Raw genomic sequence first — 18,237 nt, forward strand, 5'->3', positions numbered from 1 at the left:
TTTTTTTTTTAATTTTTTTTTTAACATTTATTTATTTTTGAGACAGAGAGAGACAGAGCATGAACGGTGGAGGGGCAGAGAGAGAGGGATTCACAGAAGCAGGCTCTAGGCTCTGGGCCATCAGCCCAGAGCCTGACGCGGGGCTCGAACTCACGGACTGCAAGATCGTGACCTGAGCTGAAGTCGGACGCTCAACCAACTGAGCCACCCAGGCGCCCCTGATAAAACATATTTCTAAGACCACTTACACACCAAGCTAAAAACCCTCCATTCATCTAGATGCTACAATATCAGCACTGTAACAAAACTTTATGGACAACATTGGTAGATTAATTCCTCATTTCCCAATCATGTTTCTGGCAACTAGACAAGAAGAAATTCATTTTCTTGAGAGTGTGGAAATAATTATAACTACACAAATGAAGACAAACAGAGGTTACTTAGGGATGGCTACAGAAAAGGAGTCAGCCACGACCACTAAGTTGCTGACAAATTCAAGATAAGCATATAAAAGCATTCTGGTGACAAATATGGGAAAGTTTCAGATATACCCTGATTGGGGTTGTAGGCACTGGAGAAACTGAAGGCAGAATACATGGAAATGGGGTATCCAACAGAACTGGTTTGAAAAGCATATATGGCTTCCTTTGGTTGGTCCTGAGGTGGAAGAAGGGTAAAAATATTAGGGAAGATTGAGGTCACCAAATCCAAATTGAGGATTATTCCCTAAGCCTGAATGGCCTCATTTCAAATCTTGTTATGCTTTTACATTCATGAAGTGATGTCAGAAACATGAAGTGGCATGACAGAAGAGTTGAGAACTCGGTAGCAAGTTAAGAAATTGTACCACAACATTAAAAATTGTTAACTTCAATGACAGGAATGAGATCAAATTCTACATTCTGTAGGTGACACTGCAGATGCTAGAGTAAAAAAACAATGTGCTCATGCTAGTGCTTACAAGCACCACATTAATTTATGAATGGCAAATTGGTATGTGGTAAAAATTTAGACAAGGAAACTGGACCCAATATAATTGAGGATATTATGTTAAGTACCCTGAATGGGATGGGGTAGAGGGCTGTTCTGCCAACCAAGGCCTGTAGACAGATAAGAGATCAGAACTTCACGTAGTACTGAGCATTCTAGGGACAGAAAGATAAAGGGAAGAGAACACAGGTATCCTGGCCAAGCATGTTGACTCTATAGCCAGACTGACTAGGCCTAAGTCCCAACTTTCCCACCATATGACATCAAATGATTTAGTTTCCGTGTTCCTCAGTTTCCTTTGTATAAAATGAGCACAATGGTTATGAACACCTCATAGAGCTGCTGGGAGCAGAACAGTGATCATTGGGAAGTGCATTTAGAAGTGCTCATCACATTGCATGTACAATGTAAGGGGTTTGTAGAAGAAGGCGTAATAACTTAACCAATATTGTATTATTATGATAACTGATCTCTGAATATCCCTTAAACCGTCCTTTGGGCAAACCAACAGACATCAACATCCCTCTTCTGAAAGGACTTACATGAAAATAGGTAGATGAAGGCAAATACATATAGCTAAAGAGAAACATAAGCATACAGGAGTTGAAGAGACCCAACAACAGGGGCATATGCCAACATTATTCCTTTTCTTTCTTTTTTTTTTTTTTGGACTAAGAGCTGAAAAGCAAGCACTGGCATAAAAATATAGGGATACTGATATAAAAAGGAAGCAACCCTTGTGATCTAAACCTACACCACAACATTTACAGAAGAGTTAATACCTATTCTTCTCAAACTATTCCCAAAACCCAAAGAGGAAGGAAAAGTGAAATTCATTCCACAACATCAGCATTAGCCTGATACCAACACCAAAGACACAAAGAAGATAGAAAAACCACAGGCCAACATCCATGATGAATACAGGCAAAATTCCCTGGACAAACATGAGCAAATTAAATTCAACAATACATGAAAAGGATCATTCATCATGATCAAGTGGGATTTATTTCTGGGATGCACAGTGATTCAATATCCACAAATCAATGAGATATACCACATTAATAAGAGGAAGGATAAAAACCATATAATCATCTCAATAGATGTGGAAGAAGCATCTGACAAAATATACTATCCATTCATGATACAAATTCTCACCAGAGTGGGTTCAGGAGAAACAGACATCAATATAATAAAGGCTTTATATGAACAACTCACAGCTAACTGCATACTACTTAATAGGTGAAAAATGGAAAGTGTTTCCTCTAAGATTAGGAACACGATGAGCATGTCCACTCTCACTACTTTTATTCACCATAGTACTGGACATCCTAGCCACAGCAGTCAGACAAGGAAAGAAATAAAAGGCATCTAAAGTGGTAATGAACAGGTAAAACTGTCACTACTTGCAGATGATATGATACTATACATACAAAACCCAAAAGTTCCCATCAAAAAAAAAAAAAAAAAACAGGAAGAAAGTATCAGAATATGTGAAATCAGTAAAGTTGCAGAATACAAAATTAATATACAGAAATCAGTTGCATTTCTACACACCAATAATGAAATAGCAGAGAGAGAAATTAAGAACGATCCCTTTTACAATTGCACCCAAAAAGAACACACACCGGAATAAATTTAACCAAGGAGGTGAAAGATCTATACTCTGAGAACTGGAAGATACTAATCAAAGAAATTTGAAGATTACACAAATGGAAAGATATAACATGCTCATGAATTGGAAAAATGAATATCATTGGAATGTATGTGCTGCTCAAACAACCTACAGATTCAATGCAATACCTATCAAAACACTACTAGTATTTTCCACCAAACTAGAATGAATAATCTCCAAATTTCCACGAAGCCAACAAAGACCTTGAACATCCAAGGCAGCCGTGAGAGAGAAAAACAAAGCTGGAGGTATCACAGTTGCAGATTTCAAGATGTACTGCAAGGCTATAGTCATCATAACACTATGATGCCAGCAGAAAAAGAGACACATAGGTCCATGGAACAAGACAGAATGCTCAGAAATGAATCCATGATCCTGTGATCAGTAAATGTACAGGCAAAGGAGACAAGAGTATATAATGGGGGAAAGACAGTCAATAAATAGTGCTGGGAAAATTGGACTGCTAGATGCAAAAGAATGAAACTGTACCACTTTATTATGCCATATGCAAAAATAAACTCAAGATGGGTTAAAGACCCAAATGTGAGGCATGGAACCATAAAACTCCTAAGAGAAAATCTAGGCAGTAAATCCTTGGACATTGGCCTCAGCAGTAGATCTATGGATAGGTCTCCTCAGGCAAGTAAAACAAAAGCAGTAATAAGCCATTGGGACCACCACAAAATAACAAGCTTTTACACAGTAAAGGAAACCACCAATAGAACAAAAAGACAACCTACCAAATGGGAGAGAATATGTACAAGTGGTATTTCCAATAAGGGGTTCATTTCCAAAATAGCAAAATACTCACACAATTAAAGAAACAACAAATCATCACATGAAAAGATGGGCAGAGCACCTGAATAGGTATTTTGCCCCAAGAAGACATACAAATGGCCAGATACATGAAAATATGTTCCACATCACTATCATCAAGGAAATGCAAACCAAAATCATAATGAGATAGCACCTCATACCTGTCATAATGACCAGAATCACAAAGACAAGAAATAACAAGTGTTGGTGAGGATGTGGAAGAAAAGGAGCCTTTGTGCACTGTTGGTAGCAATGTAAATGGGTATAGCCACTGTGGAAAATTATGGAGGTTCCTGAAAACATTAAAAATGTAAACACCATAAAATCTAAGAATTCCACTACTGGCTATTTACCCAAAAAAAACAAAAACACAAATTTGAAAAGATATATTCACCCCTATGTTTACTGCAGCAATATTTACAAGAGACATGATGTAGCAACAGTGTAAGTGTCCACTGAGAAGTTGAACAGATTAAGAAGAGCTCATCTATGCATACAACAGAATATTACTCAACCATAAAAAAGAATGAGATCTTGCCCTTTGCAACAGCATGGATGCACCTAGAGAGTATTTTGCTAAGTGAAGTAAGTTAGAGAACAAGCAAATACCACATGATTTCACTTATTTGTGGAATGACAAACACAAAAGAATAAAAAACTAACAGATCCATAAATACAGAAAAGAAACTATTGTTTGCCAGAGGAGAGGTGAGAATGTGCGTGTGGAATCACTGACATAAGTGATGTGGATTAAGACTTACAAACTTCCCGTTATAAAATTAAAAAAAAAAAAAACAATAACATGAAAAGTACAGTAATGGAAACATAGTCACAGGGGAAAAAAAACAAATTTCTGAAATCTGTATTACATCATCCTCAACAGCATAATTAACAGGAAGAATTAACAGCACAGAATGTATGGCGAGTATCTCTTCCTTTTTGTTGTATTTTTACTCAATTCATTTGTCACCTTTGCCACTAATTCTACTCATCAATATCAAAACCACATTTGCATTGAATATTAGTTTGCCCACAGACTTTAATTATCTTACCTACATTTGAAATTCTTGATTTATAAGGCTATTTGACCTTTATTGTATTTCCAGGAATTATTCATCTGCAACTTTCCTTTTTAAGAACAAGATATTCATATCTAAAGACATGCATTTAATAACCATGTCTACAATGAATTCCTAATGCTCAATCTGGCATCTCAATTTTTGTTGAAATCTCCATATTCATTAAATATCGTTCCCTGACTGCTCCTCAGACAATTTTCAGATCATGTAACAGCATCTTAATTAGATAGGAGAACATTCTTTCTCCTCAAGCATTGCCAAATATTTGATAGATATAATCCTGTTTGCAGAAGTTGTGCTAAGTTATACTTCTGGCACACAAAACAAGCACATTGGCAAAATTATAGTGCAAATAAAAGATGTTTTATATGAGTCTCCTGAAAGAGATAAAGAGACTTGTAACTATTAAAATTCTAGTTGAATGTCATATTTCAGCCAAAGTAGTCATAGCATGCCAGTAGTTCCCATTTCCTAAGGTCTAGTTCAATCAACATTCATGAAGCAATGATGTGCACAGAATATTGTTCTGAATCACAGGACCTTTTTAATTTGAAACGATCTTTGTATCTGAAGCAGAATGCAGAAAGAATAAGCTTTGGCAGCTGAGAAATCATTCTGGCCCTCTTCCGTGGGGAAGAGAAATGTCCTTCTCCTTGACTTCTGTGCTGCCACATCATCATCATAAGTATGTTGGCTCAAAGGGAATTGGTTATTCTCTCTCACGCCAAAAGTCACCCAAGAACATGTTTTGGAGGCAGCCACAAGACGTTGTTTTGAGGTCAAAAGATTTGCTTTAAATTCAGGCTCTGCCACTAATTGACTACATGACTGAGGGCAAATTTTTTCCAAACTTTTATTTTTTTGTTTTTCAGGTTTTTATTTAAATTCCATTTAGTTAACATACACTGCAATATTAGTTTCAGGTGTAGAATTTAGTGATCCATCACTTACTTACAACATCCAGTACTCATCACAAGTGCTCTCCTTAAATACCTACCACCCATTTAACCCACCCCTCTGCCCACCTCTCCTCCAGCAATCCTCAGTTTATTCTCTATAGTTAAGAGTCTGTTTTATGGTTTGCCTCTCTTTTTCCCCTGCATGTTCATCTGTTTTATATCTTAAATTCCACATGTGACTGAAATCTTATGGTATTTGTTTTTGAATGACCTATTTTGCTTAGTATGATATTCTCTAGCTCCATCCACATCATTGCAAACGTCAATATTTCATTCTTTTGGTGGCTGAGTAATATTTCATACAATATTACATATGTATGTATACATATATATACAGTATACATATAACAGCTTTAAGTTTGAGAAAGATGGAAAAAGCAAGTGGGGGAGGGGCTAGAGAGAGGAGCAAAGAGAATCACAAGCAGGCTTTGCACTGCCAGCATGGAGCCTGATGTTGAGCTTGAGCTCATGAACCATAAGATCATGACCGGAGCCAAAACCAAGAGTAAGATGCTTAACCAACTGAGCTACCCGGGTGCCCCAATATACCTCAACTTCTTTATCCATTCATCAGCTGATGGACACTTGGGCTTTGTCCATAGTTTGACTATTATTGATAATGCTGCTATCAACATTGGGGTGCATATATCACTTCAAATCAGTATTTTTGTATCCTTTGGGTAAATACCTAGTAGGGCAATTGCTAGATCATACGATAGTTCTTTTAACTTTGTGAGGAACCTCCACACTGTTTTCCAGAGTGACTTTACTAGTTTGCATTCCCACCAACAGTGTAAAAGCGTTCCCCTTTCTCTGCATCCTCATCAACATGTTACTTCCTGAGCTGTTAATTTTAGCCATTCTGACAGGTATGAGGGGATATCTCATTTTACGTTTGATTGACATTTCCCTGATGGTGAGTGATGTTGAGCATCTTTTCATTTATCCATTAGCCATCTGTATGTCTTATTTGGAGGAATGTCTATTCATGTCTTCTGTCCTTTTTTTAACTGGATTGTTTTTGGGGTGTTGAATTTTATAAGTTTTTGTACATTTTGGATACTCTCTCTTTATCAAATATATAATTTGCAAGTATCTTCTCCCATTCCAAAGATTGCCTTTTAAGTTTTTCATCTTAAGTGCCAATAGTTCATTTTTGCTTTTGTTCCCTTGCCTCCAGAGATGTATCTAGTAGGAAGTTGCTACAGCCAACATCAGACTTTATTGCCTGTATTCTCCTCTAGGATTTTTATGGTTTCACATCTTACATTTAGGTCTTTCATCCCTTTTGAAACTCAGAGTTTTCCCCTTATGATCAGGAACAAGACCAAATGTCCACTCTCACCACTTTTATTCAATAAGTACTGGAAATCCTAGCCACAGCAATCAGTCAAGGAAAAGAAATAAAACATCCAATTAGAAGGGAAGAAGTCAAACTGTCACTATTCACAGATGACATGATACTATACATAGAAAACTCTAATTACTCCATGAAAAAACTACTACGAATTCAATAAGGTTGCAGGATACAAAATCAAAATACAGAAATCCACTGCATTTCTATACCCTAATAATGACGCAGCAGAAAGAGAAATTAAGAAAACAATCCCATTTACAATTGTCCCTCTCCCAATAATAAAATACCTAGGAATCAACTTAACCAAGGAGGTCAAAGACCTATACTCTGAAAACTCTTAAGTCACTGATGAAAGAAACTGAAGATGACACAAACAAATAAAAAGATAGTCTATGCTCATGGATCGGAAGAATATTGCTAAAGTATCTATACTATCCAAAGCAATCTACAGATTTCATTCTATCCTTATCAAAATACCAACAGCATTTTTCACAGAGCTGGTATAATCCTAAAATTTGTATGGAACCACAAAAAAACCCAAATGGCCAAAGCAATCTTGAAAAAGAATAATAAAACTGGAGGCATTACAAACTCAGATTTCAAGATAAACTATAAAGCTGCAGTAATCAAAATAGCATGGTACTGGCACAAAAAAAGACACACAGATCAAAAGCATAGAACACAGAACCCAGAAATAAACCCACAATTATAAGGTCGATTATTCTTTGACTAAGGAGGCAAGAGTATGCACTGGGAAAAAGTCTCTTCAACAAATGGTGTTGGGAAAACTGGACAGCTACATGCAAAAGAATGAAACTGGACCACTTACACTATACACAAAAATAAGCCCAAAAAGAATTTAGGATATAAATGTGAGACCGGAAGCCATAAAAATCCTAGAAGAGAGCACAGGCAGTTTCTCTGACATTGGCTATAGCAACATTTTTTAGGCATCACTTCTGAGGCAAAGGAAACAAAAGCAAAAATAAACTACTGGGACCACATCAAAATAAGAAGTTTCTGCACAGAAAAGGAAAGAATCAGCAAAACTAAAAGATGAACAACCAAATGGGAGAAGATATTTGCCAATAATGTATCTGCTAAAGGTTTAGCACTCAAAATCTATAAAGAACTTAATACAATTCAACACAAAAATACAAATAATCCAATTGAAAAATAGGCATTTGAACAGACATTTCTCCAAAGTAGATATACAGATGGTCAACAGACACATGAAAAGATGCTCATCATTCCTCATCATCAGGGAATATAAATCAAAACCACAATGAGGTAGCACCTCTCACCTCTGAGAATGGCTAACATAAAAAACACAAAAAACAACTGTAGTAAGGGTGTGGAGAAAAAGAAACCCTGTTGCACTGTTGGTGGGAATGCAAACTGGTGTATCCACTGTGGAATACAGAATGGAGGCTCCTCAAAAAATTAAAAATAGAATTACCATATGATCCAGTAAATTCACTACTATTTATCTGAAGAACACAAAAACACTAATTTGAAAAGACATATACACCTCTCTGTTTACTGCAGCATTATTTACAATAGCCAAATTATGGAAGCAGCCCAAGTGTCCACTGATAGAGGAATGGATAAAGAAGACGTGATATATAAATACTACATTATATTACTCAGACATAAAAAAGAATGAAAGCTTGCCATTTGCAACAAAATAGATGGGTCTAGAGAGCATAATGCTAAGTGAAATCAGAGAAAGATAAATCCTACATGATTTCACTCTTATGTACAATTTAAGAAACAAAACAAAGAAAACAAAACAAAACAAAACAAAACAAAACACAGACTTAACTACAGAGAACAAACTGACGGTTATGAGAGGGGAGGTGAGTGAGGGGGATGAGTGAAATACATCAAGGGGATTAAGAGTACACTTATCTTGATGAGCACTGAGTAATGTATAGAATTGTTCTATACTGAGTAATGTATAGAATTGTATACTGTATTGTATACCTGAAATGAATGTAACACTATATACTAACTCTTCTGGAATTAAAAATTTAAAAACATAGTAAGTCAGGAGACTGATACCCTGAAGACACTGGAAAATGCAAAAATGCTCATTTTTAAAAAATGTTTATTTTTAAGAAAGAGAGAGAGAGAGCAAGCGAGCAGGGAAGGGACTGAAAAAAGGAAACAGAATCTGAAGCAGGCTTCAGGCTCTGAGCTGTCAGCACAGAGCCCAACACGGGGCTCAAACCCACAAAACATGAGATCATGACCTGAGCTAAAGTTGGTCACTTAACTGATTTAGCCACCCAGGCACCCCCTAAAAATGCTGATTTTAATAATAGTCTGAATCCTACTCAGTGAAAATAACAACAAAAAACTACGGATGCATGCGAAAAAACTGATAAATCTCCAAAACATAAAAAAAAACATTCAGCTAAGCCCAGGCAACCCAAATAATCATAAAAGATAATAAAATGGTCCTTGTTTTAAGTCATAAAAAGATACAGGGAGGACATTTTATAATTATACACATGTAAATCAATTAAGAAAACTTAAAAATTCTAAATATGTATCCATTTAGTAAGTTTCAAAATACATGAAGCCCAAACTGACAAAACTTATGGAGGAAATAAACAAATACCCAACATTCCTTTCTCAGTATTCCATAGGACAAGCTGACCAAGTATCAGGAAGAATTCAAAGGACTTAAACCTCAACTGTGTATGGATCTGCAGGGAAAGCAGATGCCATGGCAGGATTCAACATGAAAGTGCTATTTGTAGGAAGGAGCAGGAGAAGCAGATGTGTTTGAATCATGACACTAGACAGAGAGAAAAAAGGAAGTCCCAGACTACAACACAGGTCCAGGAAAGTTTCATGCAGGCCAATGGGGGTCTTCACACTTGTTAGAAGAGTCATGCATCTCCTAAGCCAAGAATGGGCCTTGCTCATTTATGGGCTGCAAGCAGACCATGAGAACACTGGCCTCAGTACGAACATTATGATTGATCCAGAGGGGCTGTACCTGGAGCTGTCAGTCAATTATGCCCCCTGCAAGAGAAGATCTCAGTAATACATTTTCACGGCCACTACCATCTACTCTTTGTATCATATACACTTACTTCTAGAAGAAGCTCCTCTGTGGCTTCCAGGAATCTCACTTCCTACAGAAGATCTTAGAAGACAGGTTAGTGGTATGAACTAAATCCCCCTTGTTGCAACTGGTATTTCTCTTCAGCTGCATCCCTCATCCATTCTAAATTTTCCTCATTTTCAACTATCACCTTGGCTGATGTTAGGGACTTTTCTTCTGTGTGAGCAAAACCTTCAATCCTGAGGCCTTGGCAATTGCACCCTTTTTGCATCGGTCTTGTTTTACAGTGTTACAACATTACAAGGGAGTACCAGGAGGTACTCCAAGTACCTCCAAGTGGACATCTGAATTCCACACCTATTTCTCCCTGTCCCTTTGTATAAAAGCAGCTCTGTACCTCCTTCTCCTGTCACGACTGATTATCCCTTCCACAAACGTGACCACTTCTCACTTGCTTGTACCCAGAAATAAATTTCTTATTCATTTCTGAATGTCAAGAAAACTTCGTAACTACTTTTTAAAATTTAAAATGGAATCAAGTCTAACTTTTTAATGGGAAGAGATACGTAGCTGTTGTTAATTATAATAGAATAAAATTTTGGTATAAATTATGGACTATCTATTGTATTTAATTCAATAATCAAGGTAGAAATGAAGTAATCACCATCTCTCCACATTAAAAATACAGTTGACCCTTACACAATGTGGGGGTTAGGGGTGCCGATCCCCTGCACAGTCAAAAATCTATGTATAACTTTTGATTCCCTAAAACTTAACTAGTAGCCTACTGTTGACCAGAAGCCTTATAGAGAGCATAGTCAATTAACACAGATTTTGTATGTTATATGTACTATATACCGTATTCTTATAATAAAGTTAGAAAAAAAAGTCAAGAATATCCTAAAGAGAAAATACATTTATAATATTCTACTAAAAAAATCCACAAGTGGATCCATGCAGTTCAAACCCATGCTATTCAAAGGTCAACCAAAATTATTTAATATAGGTAGGTAATTATACATGGGCTTATAATTTAATTGAGATACAAAGCATATATGAGGGAGGCTCAACACCCTCAAGAAAAAAAACGGTAAATAAATAGTCATCTGAGAATTAAACTAGAAAAATCTGCACATAATGGATACTAGTCATCTGGAAGACCAAACCAAAGAACTCCAAGTCTACAATCAGGTGATTCAGAATAAGAAGCCAAATTAACCATATTTTATCCTTTCTGCAAAAAAAAACAAACAAAAGAACAACAATAACAACAACAAAACTTATGTGAAGAGAAGGCGAATGGTTATCATGGAATCTAGAAAAGGGAAGGTCACATCTGGTGGATAGGCCTTTTACATCACAAGAAAGCCCTTCCCAGTTGCTACTTATGTCTCAGTACTCTTGTTTGCTCCTCTGGTAGGGATGGCGTTAGACCATTTGATTACCTGCTTTGTACCCCTATGTTTATTGAGTCACTTATCCTAGTGCTGTAAAAATGCCCACAAGAGAGGTCAAAGATTAAAGAGGTAGCACCATAATTATCTATCCTTTCTGTAAGAGTAACTTATATTTGACAATGAGTAAATCAGTTTGAGAGCTGTAACTAAGGAATTGTAAAAGCAGGATTTAAGAAGATGTGGTATATATATACAATGGAGTATTACTCAGCCATTAAAAAGAATGTAATCTTGTTATTTGACCACATGGATGGATCTAGAGGGTATAATGTTAAATGAAATCAGTCACAGAAAGGCAAATGCTCCATGATTTCATTCATATATAGAATTAAAGAAAAAAAAGAAATAAACCAGTTTCTTAATATAGAACTTGTGGTTGCCAGAGGGGAAGTAGGTAGGGTAAGGAAGGAACAGGTGAAATAGGTGAATGGGATTAAGAGTATACTTATGATGAGCACTGAGAGATGTATAGGATGACTAAATCATGTTGCACACCTGAAGCTAATATAATACTGTAGACTAATTACACTTGAATTAAAAATTTTACTTTTATTAATCTTAGAGCTACAGTGGAAATGCAATGAACTGATCCTGTTATTTGCTTTTTAACATATACATCAGACTCCTTACTTTTCAAAAAGGCATTGGACTCATATAGGCTATCTGTATATTGCATCTGAAGATATGGGGAAGAAATGTTTTGTTTTAGCATCTCCACAAAATATTTGTACAGAACTCAGTTGTATAAAAGCATCTCTGAAAATAGAAATCTATTTTAAATAACATAGGTGAGGTTCAAAAAGAAGACACTGGGCTCCTGGAATGTAAAAGCTGTGCTGAAGACATGGGCAAACATGCATGGAGTAGATGTAAACAGAGACATGTAATTTGCCATCATAGCCTGAATTACTGGGAACTCATCAGTACTGATGAGGCACTAACTACATTCCGGTGCACTTCAATCAGAACCAGATTATACCATTAAAATTAATGAAGCACCACAAGACTTTAATGAGTAAAAGAGAGTTGGTTTTAAAGTCTTTTATGCATTTTATTCATTTCACAACAATTTGGTTGACAGTGCTATCACATTCCTCTTGTAAACAGGTAAGAAGTTTTAGTTACTAAAAGTTTTAAGTAACACATTATATTCAACACACTCCCTGGCACAACTGAACATTCACTTAAATGGTCTAATGCTTTAACTTAATTAAAACAGATCAATTTGTCTTTTGCCATCATGTCTGCCTTTTAAAAGAAACTAAACAACTGTTCTCTCTCAGATCCCAAATTTTCTCATTATACTGATGAGTTGTTTTTTCTCTTTTAAGCTCCTAGTACCTTTCAAGCCAATAAGGCCCTGTTTTTGTCTTTTCTAGAAGTAGACACATCATGAGTATGTGTGTGTCAGAGGTGGGGGATGGGGAAGGGAGCCCAACCACCTCCAAATAGGACTCCACTATGAGATTCAGCAGAATATTAAACTGGGGAGGACTGGTGAATATTTTTCAGGTATGAATGTACTTTAGCATGTACCTGAAAAATAAGAGAATGAATTAGTAGGCAACCACAGGAAGGTGACATGGCCGTATCTCTGAGCACAGGAAAGGGACCAGATTTTAAATCCTGGATCCAGTTCTGAAAAATGTAATGTTAGTTACACTCCCCTTAAGTTTTTCCCCAGTGTAAATAACTATTACTGTGCACAAGTATTAGTATATAATGAGTAGTACCATTCATAACTATCTGGGAAGCTTTAGAGCATAAAATGCTTAATAAATAGGATTTTCAAAAAGGGCTTTGTTCTCCACAAATAATACTTTCTAAATTCAAATTGATAACTGATTTTTTATAAGAAAGGGAAATTATACATAGGTAACAACTTGATTCTTAAAGAACAGCTTCTTAAACAGTAAATAAAAGATGTGAAAGCAAGCTTCAAGGGAATCAAAATGAAAACACTACTTTTAAAGGGTAAATATCAGTTTTTCAATTTTTTAAATTGTGGTAAAATATACATAAAATTTACCATTTTAACCATTTTTAAGTGTACAATTAAGTGGTACTAAGCATACTCACAGTGCTCCATAACCAGCACCACTATCCTAAATAGGTTTTTAAAACAAATCCCCCATAACAGGAAAAGCAGCAACACTTATAGATTGAAGACTGTAAAATCTGGTTTAAAAGAAGTCCCACTATCTGGTTTGCTTTCCTGCTCCAACACACATTGTTTAGATATCTAAAGGCAACATATGCCCAATATAGCTAATGTTCTATTTGAAAACTAGCAAGGGATAACCATATTGAGCTGCTTTGGGCACACCTGGACACAATTCCACATTTGCCCTCCACTTATGCCTTGGGGTATTACTGGCTTAACTGTTTTTCTGGAGGTATGGACTGCTCAACTTGTCTTCATAGAACTCACCATTGTATGGTCACATCTTCCAGAATATACACAATATGATTTTATACATATTCCGAGTCCATAAATATTTCCTAAAATATTTGCAGGACCTTTTTCCCAAGACCATTTATTTTCTATGCCAAACCTTTTGGAGGGCTACTTTTTCCCTACTATGTGGTGCTCTTACATTAGTTCATCCTAAGTCATTTATGATTTTTTACCCAGAGACTTGAAGGTAGATTATTTCTTATGTCGTTATTAAATCTGTACTACACATTTTGATCACTTAGTTATGTTCACTTTCATCCTTTCTAAAGCATTAGCTTAAATTTTTCTCCCTCCCTCTGTGCACACACCTCATTTACCAAAGCATTTCAGCTTACTGGAGAGAATGATTAAATTGACTATGGCTTTTTTATTGACTCCTTCCCATCACCTCTCTTATCTTCCTCTCCAGTTGTCTGCAACACATTCTACTGTGAAGTTTTCTAAAATCTCCCAGAAAGTATGAATTCATCTGTAATCTTTACTACCAGTGTAATTCCTTCACTTACCACCTTACGAGTCGTTTATGAGTCTGCATGCCTTACTCTCAAAGGCTATTGGGTAGACTCTGTCGTTTTTGTCTATCTAGCATTCAAGAAGGTACTGACATCCAGTAGAGATAAAAAAAAAAAAAAAGGAAACAATCAACAAAACTAAAAGGCAACCAACGGAATGGGAAAAGATATTTGCAAATGACATATCGGACAAAGGGCTAGTATCCAAAATCTATAAAGAACTCACCAAACTCCACACCCAAAAAACAAATAATCCAGTGAAGAAATGGCAGAAGACATGAATAGACACTTTTCCAAAGAAGACATCCAGATAGCCAACAGGCACATGAAAAGATGCTCAATGTCGCTCCTCATCAGGGAAATACAAATCAAAACCATGCTCAGATATCACCTCACGCCAGTTCAGAGTGGCCAAAATGAACAAATCAGGAGACTATAGATGCTGGAGAGGATGTGGAGAAACGGGAACCCTCTTGCACTGTCGGTGGGAATGCCAACTGGTGCAGCCACTCTGGAAACCAGTGTGGAGGTTCCTCAAAAAATTAAAAATAGATGTACCCTATGATCCAGCAATAGCACTGCTAGGAATTTACCCAAGGGATACAGGAGTACTGATGCATAGGGGCACTTGTACCCCAATGTTTATAGCAGCACTTTCAACAATAGCCAAATTATGGAAAGAGCCTAAATGTCCATCAATTGATGAATGGATAAAGAAGTTATGGTTTATATATACAACGGAACACTACTTGGCAATGAGAACGAATGAAATCTGGCCTTTTGTAGCAACGTGGATGGAACTGGAGAGTGTTGTGCTAAGTGTAATAAGTCATAGAGAGAAAGACAGATAACATGTTTTCACTCTTATGTGGATCCTGAGAAACTTAACAGAAGACCATGGGGGAGGGAAAGGGAAAAAAAAGACAGGGAGGGAGCCAAACCATAAAGGACTCTTAAAAACTGAGAATAAACTGAGGGTTGATGGGGGTGGGAGGGAGGGAAAAGTGGGCGATGGGCATTGAGGAAGGCACCTGTTGGGATGAGCACTGGGTATTGTATGGAAACCACTTTGACAATAAATTTCCTATTTAAAAAAATGCTTCTTCCTCACTTACCCCATTTTATAGGATTTGTAACTACAGACCTCCCACTGCTCCCTATGAAGGGACCATCTAGCTCCCAAATCAGGTAGCATTTCCTCAGACATAAGAGGAAGAGAAGTAAGTACTCATTTCAGAGAGGAGAGCCTGGAAATCTCACCACTTACATCTAATTTAGCTTTAAGTATTCACTTGAAGCACTTGATGTCATACCGCTAAAAAGCATGATTAGGAACTTGAACTTGAGTGGTACACCAGAAGAGGGTTAGAGTTGAGTCAGAATGCCACGTTACTTTTGTGATTAATATTTCCAATGTTATTCTTTATTTTTTAATTTTTTATGTTTTATTTTATTTTTGAGAGAGACAGTGTGAGTGGGGGAGGGGCAGAGAGAGAGAAGGAAACACAGAATGTGAAGCTGGCTCCAAGCTTCAAGCCGTCAGCACAGAGCCCAACACGGGGCTCGAACTCATGAACCGTGAGACCATGACCTGAGTCGAAGTTGGACGCTTAACCGACTGAGGTACCCAGGAGCCTCCCAATACTATTCTTACTCATGTTTCAGCAAAGAATAAAGAAAAGATTCAAGCTTTTTCAGGGGAGAATATAAACGTCATATTATTCCTATTCCCTATTGCTTAGCCACCTCAAGCAACTTCCATTAATGGGTTTCTCTTATTAAACCCTTCAGATACAATTTTGTTCCATTTTTTTTTTTAAGAGCGAGCATAAGCAAGGAAGAGGAGCAGAGGAATAGAGAGAGAATCTTAAGCAGGATCCATGCTCAGTGTGGAGTCTGATGCAGGGCTCAATCCCATGACCCTAGGATCATGACCTGTGCTGAAATGGAGTTGGATGCTCTACTGACTAGAGCCACCCAGACACTCTCACTTCTGAAAGAAAGCAGTACTGCTTTTAACTTCCTTACTGAGAAAACCAACACTGCAATTGAAGAAATAAAAAAATAAGGCCATATCCATGTGCATGTCAGGTAATAAAACTGTCAGTGTGACAGTCACTTAACTTCTCTGTCATTTCATTTGCTGACCTATAAAACAAGAATAGATTTTTTAAAGGTATGTATTTCTATAAATATATATTGGAAATTCTCATGTGTGGTCTCAAAATTCTCATGTATTAAAAAACTCTTTAGTAAAAATTCTAGGGGGTGCCTGAGTGGATCATTCAATTGGGTATCTGACTCTGGATTTTGGCTCAGGTCACTATTTCACAGTCATGAGATAGAGCCCTGTGTGTAGTGTGGCATGGAGTGCAGAATCTGCTTGGGATTCTCTCTCCCTCTCTCTCTGCTCCTCCCCCTCTCGTGTGCATGCTCTCTCTCGTGCTCTCAAAGTTAATTTAAAAACTTAAAAAGATCAGGAGGAAGATGGCGGCGAAGGACACTGGGCTCACCACGTCCTGCGGATCACTTAGATTCCACCCACACCTGCCTAAATAAGCCAGAAGACCACCAGAAGACTAGCAGAACAGATTCTCCAGAGTTAAGCGTAGACAAGAAGCCCACAGAAGAGGGGAGGAAGGGTGGAAAGACGGTGCACACTACATGGACTGGCGGGAGGGAGCCGAGGCGGAGGGGCAGCCTGCCGGCAAAGCAGACGCCCCCGAGTCTGGCTTGCAAAAGCGGAGGGGCCGGACGGAGTGTGTTAGGACAGCAAGCAGGACTTAACATCTGGAAGGTTATAAGCTAACAGCTCTGCTCGGAGAGCAGGAAGGCTGGAGGACAACGGGAGGGAGAGTTGTTGAGCCCTGGACAACAGAGTTCAGCTTGGTGGGGAACAAAGGCGCTCGCCATCTCCATCTCCCTTGCCCATCCCCCCAGCCAAAATCCCAAAGGGAACCAGTTCCTGTCAGGGAACTTGCTTGCACCGTGCAAACACCCAACACTGTGCTTCTTTGGATCCATCCCTTCAGCGGGTCTGACTCCTTCCCCGTGCTGCAGGGCCCCTCCCTAAGTGGATCTCCAAAGGAAAAGCGAGCTGAGACTGCCCATCCCGCCCCTGTACACCTTGCCGATCCACCCCAGCTAATACACAAGATCCCCAGCACCACAAGCCTGGCAGTGTGCAAGGAGCCCAGACGGGCCACGCCCCTCCACAGTGAATCCCACCCCTAGGAGAGGAGAAGAGAAGGTACACACCAGTCTGACTGTGGCCCCAGCAGTGAGCTGGGGGCAGACATAGGGTCTGAATGCCGCCCTGCCCACCAACGCAAGTTATTCAAAACAGCACAGGGGAAGTGCCCTGCAGTCCTGCAACACTCCAGAGACTATCCACAATGACAAAACGGAAGAACTCCCCTCAAAAAAACCTCCAGGAAATAACGACAGCTAACGAACTGATCAAAAACTATTTAAACAACATAACAGAAAGTGAATTTAGAATAATAGTCATAAAATTAATCGCTGGGCTTGAAAACAGTATAAAGGACAGCAGAGAATTTATTGCTACAGAGATCAAGGGACTAAGGAACAGCCAGGAGGAGCTAAAAATGCTATTAATGAGCTGCAAAATAAAATGGAGACAACCACAGCTCGGATTGAAGAGGCAGAGGAGAGAATAGGTGAACTACAAGATAAAATTATGGAAAAAGAAGCTGAGAAAGAGATAAAAAAATCCAGGAGTTTGAGGGGAAAATTAGGGAACTAAGTGATGTACTAAAGAGAAATAATCTATGCATAATTGGTATTCCAGAGGAGGAAGAGAGAGGGAAAAGTGCTGAAGGTGTACTTGAAGAAATC

At 37.9% G+C, this 18,237-nt stretch overlaps 1 long non-coding RNA gene across 2 annotated transcripts in view; it reads right to left on the reverse strand.

The window, feature by feature from the left end:
• Positions 1–18,237, reverse strand: part of LOC122222231 — a 36,682-nt gene that overhangs the window by 11,580 nt on the left and 6,865 nt on the right. The window lies entirely within an intron of this gene.

The sequence above is a fragment of the Panthera leo genome, chromosome A1 (genome assembly GCF_018350215.1).
Source record: "Panthera leo isolate Ple1 chromosome A1, P.leo_Ple1_pat1.1, whole genome shotgun sequence".
Classification (NCBI taxonomy): Eukaryota; Metazoa; Chordata; class Mammalia; order Carnivora; family Felidae; genus Panthera; species Panthera leo.